The 25,220-nt window shown below is 38.7% G+C and overlaps 1 protein-coding gene across 2 annotated transcripts in view; it reads left to right on the forward strand.

Annotated features, from left to right (window-relative positions):
• The window catches only part of GULP1 (GULP PTB domain containing engulfment adaptor 1), a 670,190-nt gene that overhangs the window by 227,544 nt on the left and 417,426 nt on the right, over nucleotides 1–25,220 (forward strand). The window contains exon 3 of one of the 2 annotated variants that reach the window (XM_063430129.1): nucleotides 12,450–12,523. The exons of the other annotated variant lie outside the window; for it this stretch is intronic. The gene's annotated coding sequence lies outside the window, so the exon portion shown is untranslated. The remainder of the gene's footprint in view (nucleotides 1–12,449; nucleotides 12,524–25,220) is intronic. 2 annotated transcript variants of the gene reach the window in all.

Raw genomic sequence — 25,220 nt, forward strand, 5'->3', positions numbered from 1 at the left:
TATGCAGCCCTAGCCACACCTCCCCTGGCTATGATTGACAGAGCCTGCATGAAAAAAAAAACTGGTTTCACCTTCAAACATATGTAATTTACCTTAAATAATTGTATCTCAATCTCTAAATTGAACTTTAATCACATACAGGAGGCTCTTGCAGGGTCTAGCAAGCTATTAACATAGCAGGGGATAAGAAAATCTTAATTAAACAGAACTTGCAATAAAGAAAGCCTAAATAGGGCTCTTTTTACAGGAAGTGTTTATGTAAGGCTATGCAAGTGACTAGGGTTCATAAACAAAGTGATTTAACTCCTAAATGGCAGAGGATTGAGCAGGGAGGCTGCAGGGGTATGTTCTATACACCAAAACTGCTTCATTAAGCTAAAGTTGTTCAGGTGACTATAGTGTCCCTTTAAGGGTGTTCACCTTACTGGCAAAACCCAAACAAGAGACATGTCAGCCTGGTGTGAATATATTAGGATAAATGTGTATTGTGTATTGGTGTGAATATATATTGGTGTTTCAAGGCTGTTGTATACAGCAAACACAGACTCAAAGGAATCATTGTTTAAAATGGAATGAGGCAAAAATTTTATTCTTTGTTGAACTAATTTTATATGCCCACCCAGAATCCTTTGTGGTAGTAACATCACTGTAGATTTGTGATTTCTGTGGGAAAAGCAAGTCTTTTAACCCCTACCCCTCCCCCTCCCCCTACCCCTACCCCTCCCCCTCCCTCTCCCTCTCCCTCTCTTTTCAAAATGGCCGCACGTTATATTGTAACACTGATATGTGTAAGGAATCCATGAATAACCTTTCACAAGTATGTTTTTTTTAAAACAAGACAACCTAAGGTATTAATCTTGGGGTATTTTGACTCTTTTCTTGCTCTTTTCATGCAACCATTTTACACCAATTAATGCCCCCCCCCCCCCGCCCCCCCCAAAAAAATGGTGATTTTTTTGACACACATAGCAATTTAAGAATACATCTACTGAGAACTTTTAGGGGCTACTGCCAAAGAACACCCTAAAATATGTTCAGCAACATCTCCTGAGTACAGTGATATACCCCCCTCCCCCCCCATTTATAGGTGTGTCAGGTTCTCTGGGGGTTAAAAGACCTTATTTGGAGGGTGCACATTCCAGTTTTCCAACTTGGAATTTTCACAGCTGGTTATCATGTACCCATGTCCAATTTGGGACATTTTTGAAGCCAGCCAATGTAATATCACCCCATCAAATCATATATTTTTTAAATGTAGACACCCCAGGGTATTTCAAATGGTGGGATTTTAACACTTTCCATGCACTAATTCTACCACCAGTCTTTGTCAAACTTTTGGGTAGTCGTTTTTTGTGTGTGTTATTTTTCTCTCACATTGTTCTTTAGGCATGGTTTCTCAGTTCCTGTTATATGTTACTGACAAAGAACACACCAATATGTGTTCAGCAACATCTCCTGAGTACAACAGTGCCACCAATGTACAGGTTTTATGTGTTTTGCAAACTTACAGAGGTCAAATGTAGGGCTTTCCCCTTTTCCATGTTTGCACATAGAAATTTGCCAGATTGGTTTGCTGGGCCTATGTTGCCTTTGAGACCCTATAGCAGCCCAGGAATGAAAATTAAACCCATCATGGCATGCCATTTGTAAACGTAGACAACCCAGGGTATTCAATATGGGGTATGTCCAATCTTTTAGTAGCCACTTAGTCACAAACCCTGGCAAAATTAGCATTTATATTTGTTTTTTTGCATTTTTCACACAAACTTACATTTCACAGATTATATTATCAGTATAATACATTTAACTTCTCTAAAAGACTCATATTTGTGTAGAGTAATGTCACATGAGTACAACATACCCCTGGAGTACAGGTTTTATGGTGATTTGGAAAGTTACAGGGTCAAACATAAGATTTGCCAATTTCTGTTTTTGTAAATTGCTATTTGCCAGATTGGCTATGTTGCCTTGGAGATGGTATGGCAGCCCAGAAATGAAGATTAACCCCCCCATGACATACCATTTGAAAACGTAGACAACCCGGAGTATTCAAAATGGGGTATGTCCAGTCATTTGTAGTAGCAACTTAGTCACAAACGCTTGCCAAACTTAGCGTTTTTATTAGTATTTTGCATTTTTCTACACAGAAATTGTGTAGAATTTCTTGTCACGAGATACCGTGACGTGATCCTGAGGCCCATTGTTGTGCCATTCATCCACGACCACTACCTCATGTTGCTTCATGATAATGCATGGCCCCATGTTTCAAGGATCTGTACACAATTCCTGGAAGCTGAAAACATCCCAGTTCTTGCATGACCAGCATACTCACCGGACATGTCACCCATTGAGCATGCTCTGGATCCGCGTATACGACAGCGTGTTCCAGGTCCTGCCAATATCCAGCAACTTCGCACAGCCATTGGAGAGGAGTGGACCAACATTCCACAGGCCACAATCAACAACCTGATCCACTCTATGCAAAGGAGATGTGTTGCACTGCGTGAGGCAATTGGTGGTCACACCAGATACTGACTGGTTTTCGAACCCCCACGGACCCCACCAAATACAGTAAAACTGCACATTTTAAAGTGGCCTTTTATTGTGGCCAGCCTAAGGCACACCTGTGCAATAATCATGCTGTCTAATCAGCATCTTGATATGCCACACCTGTGAGGTGGATGGCTTATCTCGGCAAAGGAGAAGTGCTCACTAACACAGATTTGTCAATATTTGAGAGAAATAGGCCTTTTGTGTACATAGAAAAAGTCTTAGATCTTTGAGTTCAGCTCATGAAAAATGGGGGCAAAAACAAGTGTTGCGTTTATAATTTTGTTCAGTGTATATTGCACCATTTACACATAATTATTTCCAACCAGACAAAATCCGGTGTTTAGTGACTAACCCTGAAAATCTATATTTTGCATTGTGGATCCTACATTTCATTCCCCATTTTTAGACAGTATTTCACAAAGTTTCTCTGCTTGTTAAAAGATACTCTGTAAGGAAACACTTTGATGCATGAAGTTTGGGTTTTATATTAGGAGCCTGTTCTCCTTGATAAGGTATTATATCAGGTACACAATATGACCTGTACATTTGCTAAGGTGGCTTAACACATGACAAAAAAGCTAGAGGCTTGTAGCAAGCACTTTCCTTTTCCCAACATCTTATTTTCTAAAATCCTGTGTGTATGCACTTGTGTAATATAAATGTTTCAGTTTAATTTCTTATATAGTAAAACGTTTCAAATAACTCCTTCAAATAAAGATATTGGACCTTTTGTATTCAAAATTACTTATATTGGCAAAAAAATTAGAGAAAGTTGTTTCTTAGTAGACCGTAAAAATAGAGAAAATAAATGATAAACAACTTTTATTAAAGGATAAAAATATTTAAATAAGACCATCGATATTAACTATATATATATATATATACACACACACACACACACACACACACACAAAAACAATACACAATATCCAGCGCACTTACTCATCCACTAAACAGCAACTTCAAACCGCACAGATTTTATTCATTTTTTTTTTAAAAAAACACACCTAATATAGACAAAAATAATGAGGGTATACAGTATATAATCATACAATGCATAAGCCTGCTACAATGTCACTGTACCTCATCTTTGGCAGGTCCTACTCTAATTTATGCATGGTACACCTCAAAATAAAGTTAGTAATGTTTTATATATAATTGTAAAGGTATTGGATACTTTGATATGAAGTAGCATTTAACTCTTATTAGAGAACTGTAAAATAAAAAAGCAACTTTGTTGTGACCTCATATAAGGAATGAGAAAATATATTATTAAGTGAATAACCAAAACCATGTGTACTGACATGTGCGTTTTACAAGATGAGGCTTATTGATGGTGTTATTATATGTTTTATCATTAATAAAAGTTAGGTTTTAAAATTATTTTCTTCCCTTTTTACCATCTACTACGAAACAATTTTACCATTTATTTTTTTGCCAATTTGTAACATTTTAATTACCCACCTTTTTTTTTTTCTTAGTGATCACATAAGCTCAAACCTTTTTTTTCAAATTACTTATATTTAACCATGTTTTGAAAAATTATATCCCATAATAGTCGTGGTATTAACAGATTAGTCCATCATCTTCTAATGATTGGGCAGACTAGATGGGCTGGATTATCTGTTGTCACATTCTAACTTTCAACTTTTTTAGTATTATAAGTAGTAATGTGTTTTCATTTATAGTCTTTATATTATTAAATATTAAGTAGGATCTATAGGTCAATATAGATTGGAAACTACTGGTCCTACTATGAAGTAGGATGAAGATGAACATAGGACATCAGACTCTGGGAAAACAAATCCAGTAATTTCTTTGTTTCAGGGGATTTACCATCAATATACCATACCAATCAGTATTGACTACTGCCTTGTCCATGAAGTTGGAAAAAATAAAGCAGCACTCTGCTGGCCTACCCCGGGCTATTGGAATCAGAATAACTCCCTCCTATAGTCTATGTTTCTTTATAGTTATTCTCATTATTTTTTTAAGTCTTTGGACTTGTTTGAGAATCAAAAAGATAATGATAATAATCATAAAACACATTATAAAGTTGTGAGCTATGTTTTGACTCCATTACCTCCTCTCTCCAGAATTGCTTTATGAATAAATATATTGAGTTCACTGATTATACTTTTTCCTAACATTAGTACAGGTATCTGAGATAATAGCTTTGTTCTGTTATGGATTCACAGCTGAGCTCACTAATATTTAATCATGGCATTTTCATAGAATGATTATCTTTTTCAAGCCTCAAACACATTAGTGAAAATAATGTTTGCTTTTTTTTTTAAAATAAACTACTTTTATTAATCAGTAAAACAAATTACATATTTATGCCTTCTTGCAGTTAATAAGATCAGCCCTTGAAGAGAAGAACTAGATATTGGATACTTAGTTCCTCTGTATTTAGATTAGCTCATTTATTAAAAAATGTAAAGAATCTATTTTAATAAGTACCATTGTCTAATGTGTAAATTTATAGATAGGAGCCATACAATACACAATTGCTGTCCACTGGTTGTTTCTCTTATTTGTTGTACACCTTTACATATACTTAATGGTAGAATGTAATAGCACAAAAAGCATGACCATAACGTAAAAGAAACGCGTTCAGTGCTCATTTATTCTTGCAGATAAGCTGCCTATATGATGAAACAGAAACAATTTAAGCAGTAATGTAAGACGGCATTATTCAATTTAGAAAACCAGCCTTACCAATGTTCATGATGTAACTTGAGCCAAGTTCCAAGTCCCTCTTCCAGCGTTTTCTGTTTTCTCCTCAGATTCCATCATGGTGTGTGACTTGTTATTGCTTGTCATTTTCTGATCTACTGCCATTGAGGATATTTGTCAATCAATGAGCATTGCACCTTCATTGCATGTTGAACTACTCTCATGACATGTATTTGAGCTTCTAAGAAAATGTTTGCTGCTAGAAGTGAAGATGCGGACATGGAGATAATACTGCCAGTTCAGTCTCAGGCACAAACACCAGTACCAGGAGCTCTAGCAGATCAGAGGTTGGGGTAACAATAAATGTTTTGGAGAAGGCTGTATAGTGAAGATCTTGATGTCACTCTATACTATTCATACATAGTAGAATATCAATAAGATTCCTGGACAGTAATTATTATGGGACAATCCGATACACTAGGAGATTCTTTACACACCACTGCTGTATGGGACATATACATATACTTATATTTAGTAAAAGGAGAACAGAACTAGATAATCAAAGCAGATAACTGTCAAACAACTTCCTTTTCAATAAAATTCCTCTTGTTTGCACTTATCGAGCACTCTCAAGAGTCAAATTAAGAGATGTAAATTGGACTCGAGTGAAATGTAACTTTTATTACAAAAAAATATTGTAAAAGGTGAACACACATTCCCATTAAGGAAAGGTGGCAAAAAAAAATTATTAATCAAAATACTAATGTGTTTTGTGTGACTAACCACACTTAATCATTTAGATATCTAAAGCTATATACAACCTCTGCTTTCAGGCTGTAAACATGGGAGTAAACATAATTCATAAAGCTTTAAACTTTCAAACTTTAGACACAATGTTTCTTGAACGTGTGCACCAGGAAACACTTTAGCGCCTCCCTCCTTTGTGCCCCCTCTGCACATTGTGTTCCAATGTAATACTTCTTGTTTAATTAAGACGTAATTTTAACCAACAAGATTGAGTCCTGTATGTTTGTCCCGCACGTAGACCTGCCTCTGTGGAAGCATTTATTTGTAGACAGAATTTTGCCACGTATGGAAAGCACTCCTGGGTCTACATGCATTAAAATGTAACATTAATTGTCAACGTCTCAGTAGTAGCTAAAAAAATGTATCAGGACCAGAATAATAAATAAATAAATAAATAAATAAATAAATATATATATATATACATATATATATATATATATATATATATATATATATATATATAATCCAGGGAAAGTACACTTACAGGACTCAATAGAATAATGTTCAATCTCATTTTAAATACACCAAAAATAGTGTCAAGGTTTTAGTCGAGTGGTGGACTTTTTTCAAGATGTCTTGAAGCACCCAGGCAAACACAAGCCAGTGAGAGTGAGTGCCGGACCCACGTGGATATGTATTTATTTTTATTTATATAAACAGTATATAAATCTTTGCACACAATTGCAAAACTGTTCTTTAGTCCCAAGTTTATGTGCTAGCTAGTAATTTTAGAGTTCAAATAAATATTATTATTCGACTTCTTCTTAATAACTTAGTAGTGTGCATGTTAATATAATTCTTCCACTTTTGACGAGTTCCTCCTTCTAAGCTAACTGGAGAATGATATGTTTGATATTTGAAATGCAGCATCCAAATAATTGTTAAATAAACCATTAAAACTCTCCTGAGGTTTGGATGCTCAACATCTCTTTCAAAGTAAGTAAATCCCCTGATAAGTTTATTTTGATTAGAGCTTACACAGTAATTAACATTCAAATAGAATATATTTTGAGCTTTTAGAATAATTTTTATTTTTTTACTTTTAATCAAAGAAGCAAAGAAGAATGTAACATATTTATATCTAAAATATATAATATTTGAAGCCCAAAAAGCACCCAAATGGAAGCACAGGTCCGGGGCCTATCGCACCACGATGCTCCGAAACCTAGAGGAGCTATTGTGTGGTGCTCCAAGTGCCGGGATAGCCGCCACAGCGAGCCCACATGACACGCCAGCTTGTACACCAACAATGGGCAGATGTTCCCAAAAGTCAAACCCCATGGCTGAAAGCAGAGATATTGGAGCCATGCTCCAAAGGCCCATGTAACCAAGGCCCACACCCGTGGAAGACCACATGCTGCCGAACACCATCCAGCTAAAGGATAATTGGGGACAGAGATATTACAGCAATCGCTGATGCTGCAGTCTACACCCGCAGAGTCTTAAGATGATTCAGCCCCAACTACCAAAGGAGATCTAAAAGCTCTATTAGCAGACATTCACAAACTGCTGGCAGCAGACGCTGCGGTAATCAAGACGGAAGTACAGGCCATAACAGGCCACTGAAGAAGACATGGGGGACGTACGAACCCACCTAACAAATATTGATAACTCACTACAGCTGCTCCAAGCTTATCATCGGACAATGCACCTCAAGCTGACGAACATGGAAGACCGCCAACGCTGCACACACATCAAGATCAGGGGAATCCCGACCATGATTACAGCGGAGTAATTGCGGGCTACTATCTTACCACATGCTAAGAGAATGGCCATTGACAGTGTCTACCACCTCCCTAGTCCACCACATCTTCAGCACACTTTGCCCCATGACGTGATTCTATGGTGTCTCACCCTACCTGACAAGAGTCAAATCATGTTGACATTGAGAGGCAAATCTTCCCTAACTTTCAAATCCTCTTCATTAACCTTCTACCAGGATCTTATTAAAGCCACCCTCCTTCTGTGCAAGACCTTCGGACCAGTCACTACTACGTGCTACAGGAATGGCGTACAGGCGAATGGCACCTTGGTGGAAAGGTAAAATGGAACTGACCATGTGCACTCCTCGATGACGGAGGCCTCAACCTTTCTGGGAACTTTGGGACTCAATATCCCGAATGTTGCTGCACCTACAGACTTCTCGTGGAATCTTGGGACCCCCACAATGATCACCCCTTTTGTTCCAAAAGCCCAAGTAACGCAACCAGCGGCACTGTGAAGGGAAGAATATTTACCCTGTGGAACATTTTAACTCAGTTGCTTTGATATGTTTTATTATCTTTCTATTTTTTTTAACTTCCTATAATACTCTGCTAGCTATGATATGCACCACTCACACATCCACCACATACACATAGGTATACCCAGACAGCAGATATCTGCAGCCTATGAAGTGGCGATCCAACTATTTACCCCACCCCAATGCCCCCTTTGTTAGGGGTACACAATCTAGTTACCTGCCACCCGACTACTGCCCAGGCCCATTGCAAACCTCTCAAACAACTGCGATTTAAGCTTGTTTACACATGGCCCACAAGATCGTAGAAACCGCCCATAGTCCATATCTCATCACACAAACCCGCTTACCATATACGTGCTATTTCACATAGGAGCTTCCACCAATTTGATAGTGTCAAGAGCCTCTATGTGGTATTCAATTCCACTCTGTTTACGCCTACTCTAGACATAAATATTTGTCACATGACATTGGTGGCCACGTCTCCATCCTAAGTTGTCTACTGAGGGACATCTTACACTATCATCTTCATCTATTGCACCTTACTATGAGAGTGCGGCCTCTCTAATACAGGCTTGCGGGATGAACCGCATTATTCAAATGGTTACAAGTTATATTTTCTTAGTAGTAATACTTTATGTGTTCCTTACAAAGATCAGCACGCTGCTGGGAGGCTGTGTTCTGCCCACACAAGGCATAGGCTAACCGGCACGCTGGGTGCAGGGAGGTATCTCACTTCATCACCAGCTTGATTCACTGCACTAGCCTTTACATTCACTACATATTACAGTTGATTTTATTTATTTATGATTTTTCTTCTGATATCCTAACTCTTGGTATGCCAGTAATAATATATGCTCGTATAGATACCAGCCATGCTCCTGATTTCTTGGAAGCCACCTGGGATGGTATAATCTGTTTCATATTAGCTCAGTGCAAAAGTTTAGCATGGCCCTTAAGGATGAGTTTCAAGCCTTGCACTGTCCATTTTTGTCATTCTTGTTATTCTTTCATCCATGGACAGATATCACATTGTCTAGAAAAGCCTACCTTACATATCAGCTTAGATCCTACATTATGTCTAGACAGGTCAGACTAGCCTGAATATATTCTCAAAAATTGTGCAGTTTTCTCACGTGCCTTATTACTTTATTGTAATGTTAATTCTTGCACATGTGGTTGGGGGACATGGTGTGATTTGAAAATATCACTGAGTTATATATCCTAACCTCCACAATATTTAGAGTTTATTCACTAAACACCCCATTGTAGCACATCAAAGCTTGAATAAAATAAATAAATTTTATTCACACCTCACCCCTCTGCCAGTCCTTACATTGGCTTCCTGTATGCTATAGGAGTCAATTCAAGGTACTAACTCACACCTATAAAGCACTGAACAACTCTAGCCCCTCTTATATCTCCTCACAGATCCATAGGTATGTCCCTTCTCGGTCTCTCCGTTCTGCCCGTGACCACCTCCTGTCCGTTGTCCGCACTCGTACGGCCAACTAGCGCTTGCAGGACTTCTCGCGGGCGGCTCCCTTCCTATGAAATAGCCTGCCTACCGCCATCAGACTCTCCCCTAGTCTTGCATCTTTTAAGAAGTGCCTTAAAACCCATCTCTTTAGGAAAGCTTATGGCCTCCAAGACTAACCCTTACCTCACATTACTGTCTCTTGCCCTCTCCTAAAGGGCAGCCCACCTTATTTGAGTGTAAATTCCTGTCCTAATGTGTTTTACACCCCACCTCCTATAGAATGTAAGCTCGTTTGAGCAGGGTCCTCTTCAACCTATTGTTCCTGTAAGTTTATTTGTAATTGTCCTATTTATAGTTAAATCCCCCTCTCATAATATTGTAAAGCGCTACGGAATCTGTTGGCGCTATATAAATGGCAATAATAAATAAATAAATAAATAAATGAAATGGTACTCACAAGAATGGAGCAAGCTGACTGCTCCATTCTTGTGAGTACCATTTCATTTATTTATTTTATTTCTTCATTATTTTATACAGAGAACACTATTGGTTGTGTCTTTTTATTCTCTTTGAGTGGCATTTTTCCTTCAAAGAAAAGCTGCAGTATATCCTACAAGCGGGGATCTAAACCGCTGTACGCTTTCCACACTAGAGCTAGTTATAGCTCTATCAAATGTGAGTGCTTTACTATTCTTTCTTTATTTGTTACACTCTAGTGAATATATTACACTATTTTGGTTATTTGTTTTATCTTTTCATATCATTGGAATTACCTGCGGAAGGACAACGAGGACACCGTTCTCCATCCATCATTGTATAGACTATCCTATCTAAAGAAGATCTATTCAGATAAGACTTTACTTATTTTATATGAACTTTCTCTTTTATTTTGACTATTTTATTGACTGATTCTTATTTTTTATTGGCGCAGCTTTTATTTTTTATTTTTATTTCAGTATCCATGTAAGCTGTAAAACCTCACTCAATTAGTTGGACATCTAACTGTGGGGTAGCTTTAGTACACACCTGGCATTTAATTTATGATAAACTTGGAATGAATACAAATACTTGGAATGCTTTTTGGAAAGATTGCCAAGTAAATGTATTTATTTTCATTATTACACTAATACTTGTGACTACTAGACTACAAACCATAACATGCTACTGTGTAGAACAGACACAGTATTCTTATTAAAATAATTGAAGGCCAAGTATTGGATGAGAAATCTCAGCAATTTTCTCTATAAAGAAACTTTAATTTGTAGTGAATGGCAGACATTCAGAAATCTTTTTATTTTTATATATTTTTTTAAAATTCCTGTATTGGCTCTTTAAAAAAAAACTGAAAGTCTAACCAGTTTGTCTACTCTTTAGATGTCTCCAGTAGCACAGCTGTCCCTTAACCGAGCGCAGATGACATTAGAATTTGATAAATATGGTTCAAATTTAGGATCTTTTATTGTCCTGTACATCTTTTAGAAGCAGAGATGTTGTTCTTAAGTCTTTGAGGGCACTGTAGGAAATTGCTTTATATTTATTTATTAATTTTTTTAAAAAGAGTAACAAATGGGATACGTGACCATTTTAATTTGCTAATAATTCTCTAATGCTTCTATTATTGCAGCAACCACTACTATAACTATTAATATAGAAAAGTCACTTATATCTGCAATTATTTTCTGGGTTTAGTCATCTAAATATTGAATGATACACATTATTATACCTACACATTGTCCTTATTTATGAGATACAGTTCCTATGCTGAACAAAAATCTCTTTGTCTCTTTTCTATCCTATTGTTCCTCTTTCCTAGGAGCCCCATATTATTGGCACAATAATAGTCACAATAAGGTGTCTTTAACCCCCTTAAGGACCAAAATTCTGGAATAAAAGGGAATCATGACATGTCACACATGTCATGCGTCCTTAAGGGGTTAAATCAATACATGTGTTTAAAAATCAGCCTGTATAAGTGATGTACATTTTGTTATAAATTATATTTTAGTTACATAAATTATTAGTAAGTTGCACAATTCTTTATGGCATTTTGTAAGTTTATGGTTCATGGCATTAAGCACACGGCATAGAACATGAGGCATTGAAAGTGTGCTGTTTTAGGGCAAATTCTTAAACCAAATGTCAAAAAGAATTAATTTGGGAATGTTACACAGAATCACAGCTTAACCTACCTTTCATGCATTGCTGGGATCATCTCTTTAATACACTTTGATCACATGTTTTATGTTTATTCCCATATGTACACATTATTTTCAGGTGAAGATTGTTTTTCGGTATACCTGTTTCAGGAGTTTGATGATAGTTCACATAAGTATTTAAACAGAAATTGATATTTCTATAAATGTATTGTTATGTTTGTGATCACTTTATATTTTTGTAAATAGAATATTTCCTCAAATCTGACCTTGTCTTTTATGCAGTCCTGCTACTGCACAGGTAATTTCCTTATTAAATGCTTATCTGAATGTCATTTATAGTGTTTTACTATTTTTGTATTTTATATATGATGATGATGATGATGCTCACTAAATTTGAAATGTGGTTTTCTTCTTATATATATTTCTTAATTCATATATTCCAAATAATATGGTATTTTCCATTTGTTAAGAACTTCCATTTTGATACAGTAATTATGAGTGAAGTAATAAAGTCTTGTTTTTTGCTTTCTCTAAGGAGTCATTGGAACTGCCTTTCGTGTCCTCAGATATGTAAAGAATCATACAACACCTTACAGCAGCCAGCCTTAGGTAAGTAGCCTCTTTCAACACTACAAATTTAGTACATGACTGCAATATAATGGTGCAATAAGTTGGGACATTAAAGTATCAGGTTGTGTCAACTGGGTAGGTGTGATAGAAGCTGAACTATCTTTTACCTCAGATATCAGTTACTACTGCTTAGAACTCCCTGATTATCAACTGTCAAGCATTTGGCACTGGATTGGGATGCCACTATGACTATTCACCAGGATACTTGTATGATGGAAATTACTGCAGATCCTATTCAGATGCAATTCTCAGTATAGTTGTAAGTGAATGAAAACTGATTTTAGTGGCTTTGCTCATAGACATAAGAATGCTGAGTAATCACATATTTACTGTCATGCAAAGAAGAATGTTGTGCATTTATAATGCTTATTTGGATCTCAAAACGGGGATTGGCTTTGGGTTTTTAGTAGCTAAATGATTTGCAAATCAACAGAATTTAACAATTTGAAAAGTTTATCTACAAATACAAAAATACAACAAAAAAGCCATAAATGTCAGCTTTCTAAAGGAAATGAAAAAAAAGTCTTAATATAGTATACTATGGCGCTTCATCTATGGCATCTATATTTTTAATACTGGCAGCTGTGGAAATCCTAACTTAAATAATTAATTATAATAGTCCACAAATTATCACTATAGAAGAAGGCCTTGCTCAAGAAATCTTACAATATATAAGGACTAGAGATAGGCAGTTAAATATTGTCAATTACTTGCTGATGTGGTAGTCTGACTAGAATTTAAATAGAGTGTTCCCAGTTCTATGACAGGGACATTACCACTGCTCTAACCAGTTAATAATGTTTATCCCATGGAATCACTTGTATGTTGCCATGGTTTAAACAATGACATACTATATGCTAATATTCCATATGTATGAAGATCTAAGAAAAGAGATCCTGGGAGACAGTACCACACAATTAGAGGTCAAGATGGAGGAGTTGTCAACAGAGCATAGTAACATGGCCGACACACATGAATCCCTGGATAAGAGAGTGATGACAACCAAGTGCAAACTGGTAGAGCTGGAGGGCCCCTGCAAAAGAAAAAAAATATAAGGCTGCAGGGCATTGACAAAATGGTTGATATTGTCGTAGTTTCTGAATTTGTAGCAGCATTTTCCTCGCACTCCAAACCTACATGGAGAAGAGGAACACTTGCTGTTTAGGGTGACCAGCTACCGAGGCTTCAGGACTATATGACTGTATGATGTGTGGCAAGTAAAACAACCTGCAGATAGTGAATTTACTCTTGATTCACAAGTGCACAACTTATATACCAGAATAGATAGATTGTCTATACCATCCGGGGTATTGCAAACAGTTAGCACAAACAGCACTTGTTCCACAGGACCAATTACTTGGTCTGATAATGCTCCTATCTTATTAAAATTGACTGAAAGCTCGTCACACAAGGGCACTGACACTAAACTATAGTGGAGGATATTCGTGAAGAACTGTGGGATTATTTCCACACAGATGATACTCAAGATACACACCTCAACACAGTCTGGTAAGTCCATAGAGCTACTATCAGGGTAAGTTTTATTAAACATGCCTTGTACCTGAAAAATACCTTACTCAAGGAACACTCATTACAGAAGTTAAGCTATCCAGACTTAACTTCTTCTCTCCTACTTTTCTGGCTATTCGTAAAATTTTAAATCAATTAAACCCTGGGTATATACTTAGTGTTTTAAAATGCAGATACTACACACAGTGTAAAGGGTGGGGGCTTTCCTAGCTTGACAATTGAATAACAAGCAAGATTGCATAAAAATGTTATATTCATATGATCAGGGGCGAAAACGTATTAACCCTAATCACATCGCAGATGCCTTTGCCAAATTTTAAGCTGATAGCAATACTTTCCTACCATTGCATGTTAAAATTGCTAGATGTCCTAACTCTCTGTACATTCACAAGGTAACCTCACAACATTTACAAAAGCAAATTAAATGGAGTCAATTGTGGCCCAAGATGTACTAGAGATAATCTCATCTCTACCTCAGAAGAAAGCAACAGGCCCTGATTGGTGATTTATTAAAAGAAATGTGCTAATGTTTTAAGCCATACCTATTAAAAATACTTACGACAGGGATAGAGTCAGGTTAATTACCCCCTGAAATGCTGGCAGGACATGTAATTACCATGTAAGCCTGGCAAAGTTCAGCATATTTAAAACTTAGATCCATTTCTTAATTAAATTACAATGACAAAATGTATATCAAGCTATTTCCTGCCAGACTAGCAAGTATTGCCCCGCAAATTGTCCACTCTGAACAAACAGGATGTATCAAACCCAGGCAAAGTTCTGATAATACTAAACCTGCTACATACTTTTCAGCTATCATTCATCCCAGGCTTACTGTTAGCTGTAGATGCGGAAAATACCTTCATCCTCTTAAACTGTCAATGTATGACTATGGCTTTAGAAGCATATGACTTCAATACAGAAGGCTTCAATACATTAAGGCATTATAGTCTCAGTTTATATCTTTACTACTCTGAATTTACCTCTGCCCCACTTCAGATCACTAATTGAGTGAGACAGGGGTTTCCACTCTTCCCTACACTATTCATTTTGGCTATTGCACCCCTTTCATGAAAACATGCACACAACATCCAGACATAACTTGGGTTCCCTATAAGGGAGAAAATATTGTGTTTAGCTTATTTACAGAGGACATCCCATTACCGTTCATAAAACCACAGCTATAATTTCCAACCATTCAGGATATGCTAATAAAGTTTGGAAGGCAGTCCTATTACAAATTAAATATTGTCAAAACCAAAGCACTGCTCCTAGGGTCCCACACAAGATCTGGCCTCGATACAAAGCACCTATGCTTATGATTGAAGAATAGACTATGTGAAATACTTGGCAATTAAAATTCCAAAATCAATATCTGAGGTTTTTAAATTTGATTATACATCATTGATTGAGATGTTCAATCTGTCCTACAAGCCTGGAATATGCATGGAGCATGTCATCAATAGTGATACACAGTAAGTCCGCATGCAAACTACATACTCATCTAATGTAAAGCACCTAACTTATATGTGGATACCTAAATGCCTTAGGAAACACAAAGTTTCTTTCCTCTCCACTTCAAATTGTGTAGTGGGCATGTGGGCTCAGTGTTTGATGAAATGAGGTATTAGGAAATGCTTACCCAGACAGTCACATATTAACACACCTATTAACACACTAACCCTTTTAAACAACAACCTTGGGCTACAGAGGTGGCAATCATTGGGAGATAAGACAATAGGTGACTTGATGGACAGCAATAGGCTCTTACCTTATCCAAGCCTGGCGTCCACTTACCAACTCCCTTCAACAGATATTTTTCTATATCTCAGAATAACAGGGATTCTTACTAAGCATGTTATGCCACTATTTAAACTACCCCAATGGAGTGCCATGACTTATTCAGTCTTTTGAATAAACCAAATATCTTTTCCCCTACTGCAGGTCACCTTTTATGTCTCTGTCATTCTGCTTTAACATCCCTGGTTGACACCTGTACAAAACTACTATGTGCCGAGATTGGAGATGGATATGGGACACCAGTTTCCACTAAATTATGTGTGGTGGCAGTTCCCCAAGAGCCAACCCTTTTGGTTCCAGGTTTATTTTTATCATGCAATCGGTGGGTGGGATTCAGGTTCCAAATTCCCCAGAATATTTTGTTTTACTATTTATCCCCACCCAACAAATCCCCCCCCCCCCCCCAACCCAATGCAGGTCATGAATGGGGTTAATGAGTAGAGGTAACCCCTTCAGGAAGCCCTAACTAGATCTGGCAGAAGTATATGTTCTCTTGAATAGGCACTTATTGGCCATTCCTTCAAGTGGTATTAACTGTAGAAGATATGGCCCACTACTTGGCTATCCATCCCCCATATGCAGATGGTGTTGGATCCAGAGGAAGTCATTGCACTTCCTAACCTGTAAATAAATTTTAGAGTTCTGTGAATGTATGTTTTTCGCATAATGTGTGAATGGAGTGGAGTTATGCCTGCCCTTTGTTACAATTGCTGTTACTATTATTTGTTGATTTATGATGTTATATTTTATCATTCTATGTTATTAACTTAATTCTTGACTGCCCGGACTTCATGCAATATTTACACTCGGGAGATATAATACTGCATCTTCATCTACGCTAACACCACCTGTCCACCATCATCTCTGATGTAACATCATGGCATCTGGGATGCGTTGCTATGCTGTTCACTCAAATTGTATTTCTTCTAAACTGCTTTTGAGTCTTGTTTTGGAATGAATACGTATTTTGCCATCCTGCATGCCTACTTTATGTATACATGTTTCTCTATGTTCTTGTAAAACCAAAAACATACAAGTTTTTTTAAAACAAAAATAAAGTTCTTTACAAATCTAATTAGAATGAATAAATAAGTGAGCATGCACATTAGTGATGATTTATGCATTAGTAGTTGAGTTGTAATTACACACTTTATCACAGTCTTTGATATTATATGGCTCATTGATTAAACCAAATCTTGACAAAGGGAACATTATTAAGTTTTCATGAATAGAAAATGCAGCTAACTTAAACGTATGTTCTACACAAAAATACACAACATGGGCAGAAATAAATAAATATCAATTTTAATTAATGAGCTAGATTATTTTGGGAAAACAAACTGATGGCAAAATTATCAAACATACAGTCATGTAATCTCTACCCTTAAGGACACATGACGTGCCTGACATGTCATGATTCCCTTTTATTCCAGAAGTTTGGTCCTTAAGAGGTTAAACAAACAGTTTAAAATGCAGGTGTTAAAACTATGAATTTTTAAATGTGGAGACAGTAAAAAGGCACAGAGATACAAATATTACAGTGCTGCAGTTTAACGTGGTGGTGCTAACTAAGGCTAGAAAGAGATGGATATGGAGTTCATGATATGTTACTGTTATGTTACCTCGGAGTAAAGAGTATTTTAGGGTTAAGTAGGCATGGGTTTAGAGTTATAGGGACTTAGGTTCAAGAGGGTTTTACGGAAGAATGACTTAAAGGAACACTCGATCCTCGTACCGCTCTTCAGCTTGCTAAAGCGTTTTATGTGTAAAGAGTGTGTCCTCTTTTTTATTTTCATTTTACAAAAAGTGTAGATTTCACTAGAAATTGGCACTTATGTAAACTAATCTCATCACACACCCTTGACTTTCAATCAAACAACCGGTCCTTTTACTTCTTGGTTTGGTTAGTTTAATGGAACAAAACTCAAGAGGCAGGCAATTGTCCACAGCAAATGCCTTTGAAAGACTTCTTATTGAACTGCATTGGGAAGTCTATGATTGGACAGCCACATAAAGTCTGGGTGGGGCTAAAAGGGGAGGACTTGCAAAGGCATCAGACAAGAGATCTGCAGATTTTGCGAGCTGTTTTAAGATATATCCCAATGAAAAAATGCATAATTAAATGCATGCATGCTATGTTTATATCTACTAAATTGTGATTTTTTTACATTTCTGTATTTGGATAGCCGTGTGTCTAAGATTAGGCGTTTCACGATTTGGATGTTTCTGCTTTCAAGATGCCATATACTTACATAGGAACCTACACATACATAGAAACATGAAAATCATTCCTAGGCAGACTGAGATGTGACACTATCGACCCAGTTTATCAAATGTGTGCCCTGCTATAATTATCTCAGTGGATATGAAGGTGAATATATTTTTATTTGAGTACCAAAAAAAAAATACTGTAATGAAGCAATTTTTGTGTATGGATTATGCCCCACTACAGTTTCCCTGCTCAATTATCTGCTGTTTAGTAGTTAAATCACTTGTTTTTGCAGCCACCCCATCCTGCAATAGAAACAAGTGAAGAAACAACACTTCACTTGAAGAAAGAAGAAACAACACACAGGGTAGCAAAAGATAAGGATAAGATCTCTACTTTTGCTAGAATGGGTCAGGTTAGTAATATAGGCATAACCCAAAAAGACTACACAGAAAAAAGAGAAATGAAGACCATACGCTCAAAACATGGGGGAACTAACGTCACATTAATTACCATCAGTATAGCATCATTCTTAGAGGTAATAGAATAATAAAAGTAAAACATTTGAAAGAATTTACTTTAAAAAAAAAAATTAAACCTTTATTAGAACATGTGATTAGTGAAGTGCACATTTAAAAAGATACAAATGGGTTGTAGCACAACAAAGGGGGGAATAGATCCCAGAAAGATTATAAGCTCTATTGTATACACAGATATAACACTCAAACCTTCTATTCTAGCTTAGTTACTGTCCTGCAACAATGTGTCAAAAACGCTTTTCCTGGGAAAGAAACATGTAGAAAGTTCAGAAAAGAAAATATATGCTTTCCATAATATAGTTAAATCTCCATTTAAAGGACCACTATAGTGCCAGAAAAACATACTCGTTTTCCTGGCACTATAGGGCCCTGAGGGGGCCCCCACCCTCAGGGCCCCCCTCCCGCCGGGCTCTAGGGGAAGGAAGGGGTTAAGCTTACCTCTTTCTCCAGCGCCGGGCGAGGGACTCTCCTCCTCCTCTCCGCCTCCTCTCCTCCTCCTCGGCTGAATGTGCATGCGCGGCACGAGCTGCGCGTGCCTTCAGTCAGTCTCATAGGAAAGCATTCACAATGCTTTCCTATGGACGCTGGTGTCTTCTCACTGTGAAAATCACAGTGAGAAGCGCGGAAGCGCCTCTAGCGGCTGTCAATGAGACAGCCACTAGAGGCTGGGATAACCCATTTATAAACATAGCAGTTTCTCTGAAACTGCTATGTTTATAGAAAAAAGGGTTAAACCTAGCTGGACCTGGCACCCAGACCACTTCATTAAGCTGAAGTGGTCTGGGTGCCTATAGTGGTCCTTTAAGTATAGATATATAGAGATCTCCTATACATGGGCATAGAAACCCCCACAAATCTGGGGGGAAAGCATTTTTACTCGCCGGTTATATTCTTATTCAGTAAACTGGGAGTTGTTTATAACGTTAAATTTTAAGTGTGTGGGTGTGAGAAATTTCTCACAACAAAAATATATGCATAAGTGCTCTCTCCTACCCCCTGTCCCTTAGAGCTCTCCCCTTCTCCCCACCCCCCTTCCCATTAGTGGTCTTTCCTCTCCCCCTCCCCCTTAGTGGTCTCTGCTATTAAAAGAGCTTAGTGGTGTAATAGCCAAACCATTCACAGATTTATTTAACCAATCATTGTTAACAGGAGTAGTCCCAGAAGATTGGAAGTCAGCGAATGTTGTGCCCACTCACAAGAAAGGTAGTAGGGAGGAGTCGGGCAACTATAGGCCAGTATGCCTTACTTCAGTAGTGAGGAAAGTAATGGAAACCATGTTAAAGGATAGGATTGTTGAACATCTAAAAACACATGGATTTCAAGATCAGAGACTTTTTTGATTGGGTAACTAAAATAATAGATCAGGGTGGTGCAGTAGACATTGCTAGATTTCAGTAAGGCTTTTGACACTGTTGCACATAGAAGGCTTTTCAATAAATTGCAATCTTTAAGTTTGGATTCCAATATTGTTGAATGAGTAAGGCAGTGACTGAGTGATGGGCAACAGAGGGTTGTAGTCAGTGGAGTATATTTGCAGCTTGGGCTTGTCACCAGTGGGGTACCTCAGGGATCTGTACTTGGACCCATTCTCTTTAATATTTTTATTAGTGATATTGCAGAAGGTCTTGATGGTAAGTTGTGTCTTTTTGCTGATGATACTAAGATATGTAACAGAGTTGATGTTCCAGGATGGATAAGCCAAATGGCAAATGATTTAGGTAAACTAGAAAAATGGTCAGAGTTGTGGCAACTGACATTTAAAGGGAAACTCCAGTGCCAGGAAAACGATCTGTTTTCCTTGCACTGGAGGGTCCCTCTCCCTCCCACCCACCAATCCCCAGTTACTGAAGGGGTGAAAACCCCTTCAGTCACTTACCTGAGGCAGCAGCGATGTCCCTCGCCGCTGTCTCCTCCTCCACGCCGCTCCTCCTACTGGCTCCATCAGCCAGCGGGCGAGACTGATCCCGCCCACCGGCCGAGGAGACCTAATGCGCATGCGCGGCAATTCCGCGCATGCACATTAGGTCTCCCCATAGGAAAGCATTGAAAATAAATTTCAATGCTTTCCTATGGGGATTTGAGCGACGCTGGAGGTCCTCACACAGCGTGAGGACGTCCAGCGACGATCTAGCACAGGTTTCCTGCGCTATGGACCAGGAAGAGACCTCTAGTGGCTGTCTAGTAGACAGCCACTAGAGGTGGAGTTAACCCTGCAAAGTAATAATTACACTTACAGGGTTAGGAGTAGTGGGAGTTGGCACCCAGACCACTTCAATGAGCAGAAGTGGTCTGGGTGCCTACAGTGTCCCTTTCATGTGAATAAGTGCAAGATAATGCATCTTGGACATAAAAACCCAAGGGCAGAGTACAGAATATTTAATAGAGTCCTAACCTCAACATCTGAGGAAAGGGATTTAGGGGTGATTATTTCTGATGACTTCAAGGTAGGCAGACAATATAATAGAGCAGCAGGAAATGCTAGCAGAATGCTTGGTTGTATAGGGAGAGGTATTAACAGTAGAAAGAGGGAAGCGCTCATGCCATTGTACAGAACACTGGTGAGACCTCACTTGGAGTATTGTATGCAGTACTGGAGACCGTATCTTCAGAAGGATATTGATACTTAGAGAGTTCAGAGAAGGGCTACTAAACTGGTTCATGGATTGCAGGATAAAACTTACCAGGAAAGGTTAAAGGATCTTAACATGTATAGCATGGAGGAAAGATGAGACGGGGGGATATAATAGAAACATTTAAATACATAAAGGGAATCAACACAGTAAAGGAGAAGACCATATTTAAAAGAAGAAATACTACCACAACAAGAGGACATAGTCTTAAATTAGGGGGGCAAAGGTTTAAAAATAATATCAGGAAGTATTACTTTACTGAGAGGGTAGTGGATGCATGGAATAGCCTTCCAGCTGAAGTGGTAGAGGTTAACACAGTAAATGAGTTTAAGCATGCGTGGGATAGGCATAAGGCTATCCTAACTATAAGATAATGTCAGGGACTAAAGAAAGTATTTAGAAAATTGGGCAGACTAGATGGGCCGAATGGTTCTTATCTGTCATCACATTCTATGTTTCTATGCTCTCCTCTGCCCCCCCAGTGGTCTTCCCCCCCCCTTTCCATTAGTCATCTCTCCTATCCCCCCTTTCAATTAGTGGTCTCTTCCCTCCTCCCTCCCTTTCCATTAGCTGTATCCCCCCTCCATTGCCTGTCCCCCCACGTAATTTCCTGGGGGGGGGGGGGGGGTGCATCTCCCCCATCATTCCCAGTTCCTATGCCCGTGCTCCTATATATGGTTAAGCTCCTAGTTATAGGTCAGGTAAAGGTTGTCAGATTGACTGTAGGAGTAATCCTAAACTTCTTTTATGTAGGGTTAAATCATGAACCTTAGATAAAGACCATATACTCAGGCAAAAGTTAATATGCACCTATAATGTCTAGTTTAAGCAGGCAGATCCAGACAGAGGTGCAGAGAAAATATAGATGAGTATATAAGGGGGAGCACCTGTGGCAGAGACACGCAAAGTTTTTTAAGCCATCAATAAGGTGTATTGTGAGTCCCTCCTAATTGGGAAGTCTATACAGGGGAAATTGTAGTCAAAATTAGAAGCAGAGAAAAGGAAAAAAAAATCCTAACCCACTAAACTGACCCCTAGCTACTGCTTTGAGGCAGTCCCAAATAACAACAATCCCCCCTCCCCCCATTGCTAACAGGAAAACCCTCTAGATCTAAACAAGTGAAATTAAAATAGCATCCATCCGTAAAGGACACTTAAAGAGACACTATAGTCACCTGAACAACTTTAGCTTAATAAAGCAGTTTTGGTGTATAGAACATGCCCCCGCAGCCTCACTGCTCAATCACCTGCCATTTAGGAGTCAAATCCCTTTGTTTATGAACCCTAGTCACACCTCCCTGCATGTGACTTGCACAGCCTTCCATAAACACTTCCTGTAAAGAGAGCCCTATTTAGGCTTTCTTTATTGCAAGTTCTGTTTAATTAAGATTTTCCTATCCCCTGCTATGTTAATAGCTTGCTAGACCCTACAAGAGCCTCCTGTATGTGATAAAAGTTCGATTTAGAGATTGAGATACAATTATTTAAGGTAAATTACATCTGCTTGAAAGTGTTTTTTTCATGTAGGCTCAGTCAATCATAGCCAGGGGAGGTGTGGCTAGGGCTGCATAAACAGAAACAAAGTGATTTAACTCCTAAATGACAGTGAATTGAGCAGTGAAATTGCAGGGGAATGATCTATACACTAAAACTGCTTTATTTAGCTAAAGTAATTTAGGTGACTATAGTGTTCCTTTAACACGCGCGATTTGGTCGTAATTTGGAGAAGAAATGCGCAATGAGCGTTCTTTACCGATGGATGTTATTTCCCTTTTATCCTTTTTTGCTCCTAATTGTGACTACAATTTCACCTGTATAGACTTGCCATGATACATAAAGGGGTGCATAGTAGCCACTTGGTCACAAACACTAGCCAAAGTTAGAGTTGGAGCAATCAAGAAAATATGTATTAAAGAAAACCAAAGGATATAATATACAAAAACAAAATATGTACAATGCCACAAATATATATATATATATATACACAAATATATATATATATAATATATATATATATATATATATATATATATATATATATATATATATATATATACACATATATATATATATATATATATATATATATACACACACACAAAATCAATATAAATACAAATAAAGCAGGCAGAGTACACGTAAATAGGCCTAATGCAAAATGTAAATAATTAAGGCAGGATCGTGCAGCCACCACAGAATATAGGTGGGACACGGATACAAAGTACACTTGATAAAAAAGTAAAAGTAAAGTCCTTAGGCAGGATCGTGCAGCCACCACAGAATATAAGTGGGGCATGAATCCTAAGCCACCAAGCACTAAATAAAAAACACAAAGGAGCAAAGCCCAAAGCAGGTCACACGTAAATAAGGCAGCAAGATCAGAATCACTGGAAATGAAGTATAGGCAGGGACACTGCAAGTGAACAGGACACAGGACCAGGCAGAGACGAGAACGCAGGACCATAAGGACATCGGAACAGGAATGCAGGATCAGGATACACAGGATACAAGAAACAGGAACAAGGAGCAAGGAGTCAGAATCACAGGAAAAAGGAACCAGGAAATAGCAGACACGAGATAAAGGATAATGATCTGACCGGGAGTGAGGGGAGAAACCAGAATATATAGGTGCTAAACAAGGGCCAGGTGAAGTGCTTAATGAAAAGAAATGAGAAACAGTGCCAAACAGAAACAGTGGTGAGTGTGAGTACTTCACGAGGGCATATTAACTAAGGAGTGTCGTGACACCATAGAGTTGGGCTTTATAGCAGAGTGGCCAGAAGAAAGCCATTTCTTTCAGCAAAAAAGAAAATGGCACATTTTGAGTTTGCGAAAAGGCATGTGGGAGACTCCCAAAATGTATGGAGGAAGGTGCTCTGGTCTGATGAGACTAAAATTGAACTTTTTTGCCATTAAAGAAAACGCTACGTCTGGCGCAAACCCAACACATCACATCACCCAAAGAACACCATCCCCACAGTGAAACATGGTGGTGGTAGCATCATGCTGTGGGGATGTTTTTTAGCAGCCGGGACTGGGAAACTGGTAAGAGTTGAGGGAAAGATGGATGGTGCTAAATACAGGGATATTCTTGAGCAAAACCTGTACCACTCTGTGCGTGATTTGAGGCTAGGATGGAGGTTCACCTTCCAGCAGGACAATGACCCCAAACACACTGCTAAAGCAACACTTGGGGAAACATGTAAATGTGTTGGAATGGCCCAGTCAGGCCCGGACTGGCCATCGGGCACACCGGGCAAATGCCCGGTGGGCCGCGATGGCCGTGGGGCCGAGGCCGGCAGGGGAGATCATAGGATCTAGCCTGCCAGCCCCTGCAGGGCCAGCGCTACCCGAGCGCCGGCCCTGCTGTGTGTCTCCATGGGCTGGTGGGGAGATCAAAGATCTCCCTCACCGGCCCACAGGCACTGTAACATGCTGTCAGGATCGGGACAGGGATCCAACACGCAGAGTACAAAGTGTAGTAGGTACGTATACCGGACCTTAGAATGGCTGGACTTAACGTAAGGAGTAAGTAGAGAATGGTCAGAGGCAAGCCGAGGTCGAGGAAACGAGAAGACAGGTAAGCGAGAGACAAGCCGGGTCAAAGGATAACAGAGATAAGCAGAGTAATACAAACAAGCCGGGTCAGAACCAAAGAGACAATAGACATACAAGAGCACTGAGTGACTAGACTGGCTAGAACCACGACAGGGCAATGAGCAAATGCGGCAAGCTCTATTAAATACCCCGGTTCTAGGAGGTAATCACACCCCCGACGAGTCCTGGTTCGTGTTCAGGGTTTGAGTGACAGGTCGAGCCGGCTTGGCGTCATGACGTCGGCTACTGAGCGTCACGTCATGAAAGGGCGTGGATCCCTCGCGGCCGGCGTGTAACCGACCGGAGGGACCGCGAGGAACGGAGGAAACAGCCCTTCTGAACGGGAAAACGTCTAAGTCTCTCCTCTTATC

This window comes from Pelobates fuscus, chromosome 8 (genome assembly GCF_036172605.1).
Source record: "Pelobates fuscus isolate aPelFus1 chromosome 8, aPelFus1.pri, whole genome shotgun sequence".
Classification (NCBI taxonomy): Eukaryota; Metazoa; Chordata; class Amphibia; order Anura; family Pelobatidae; genus Pelobates; species Pelobates fuscus.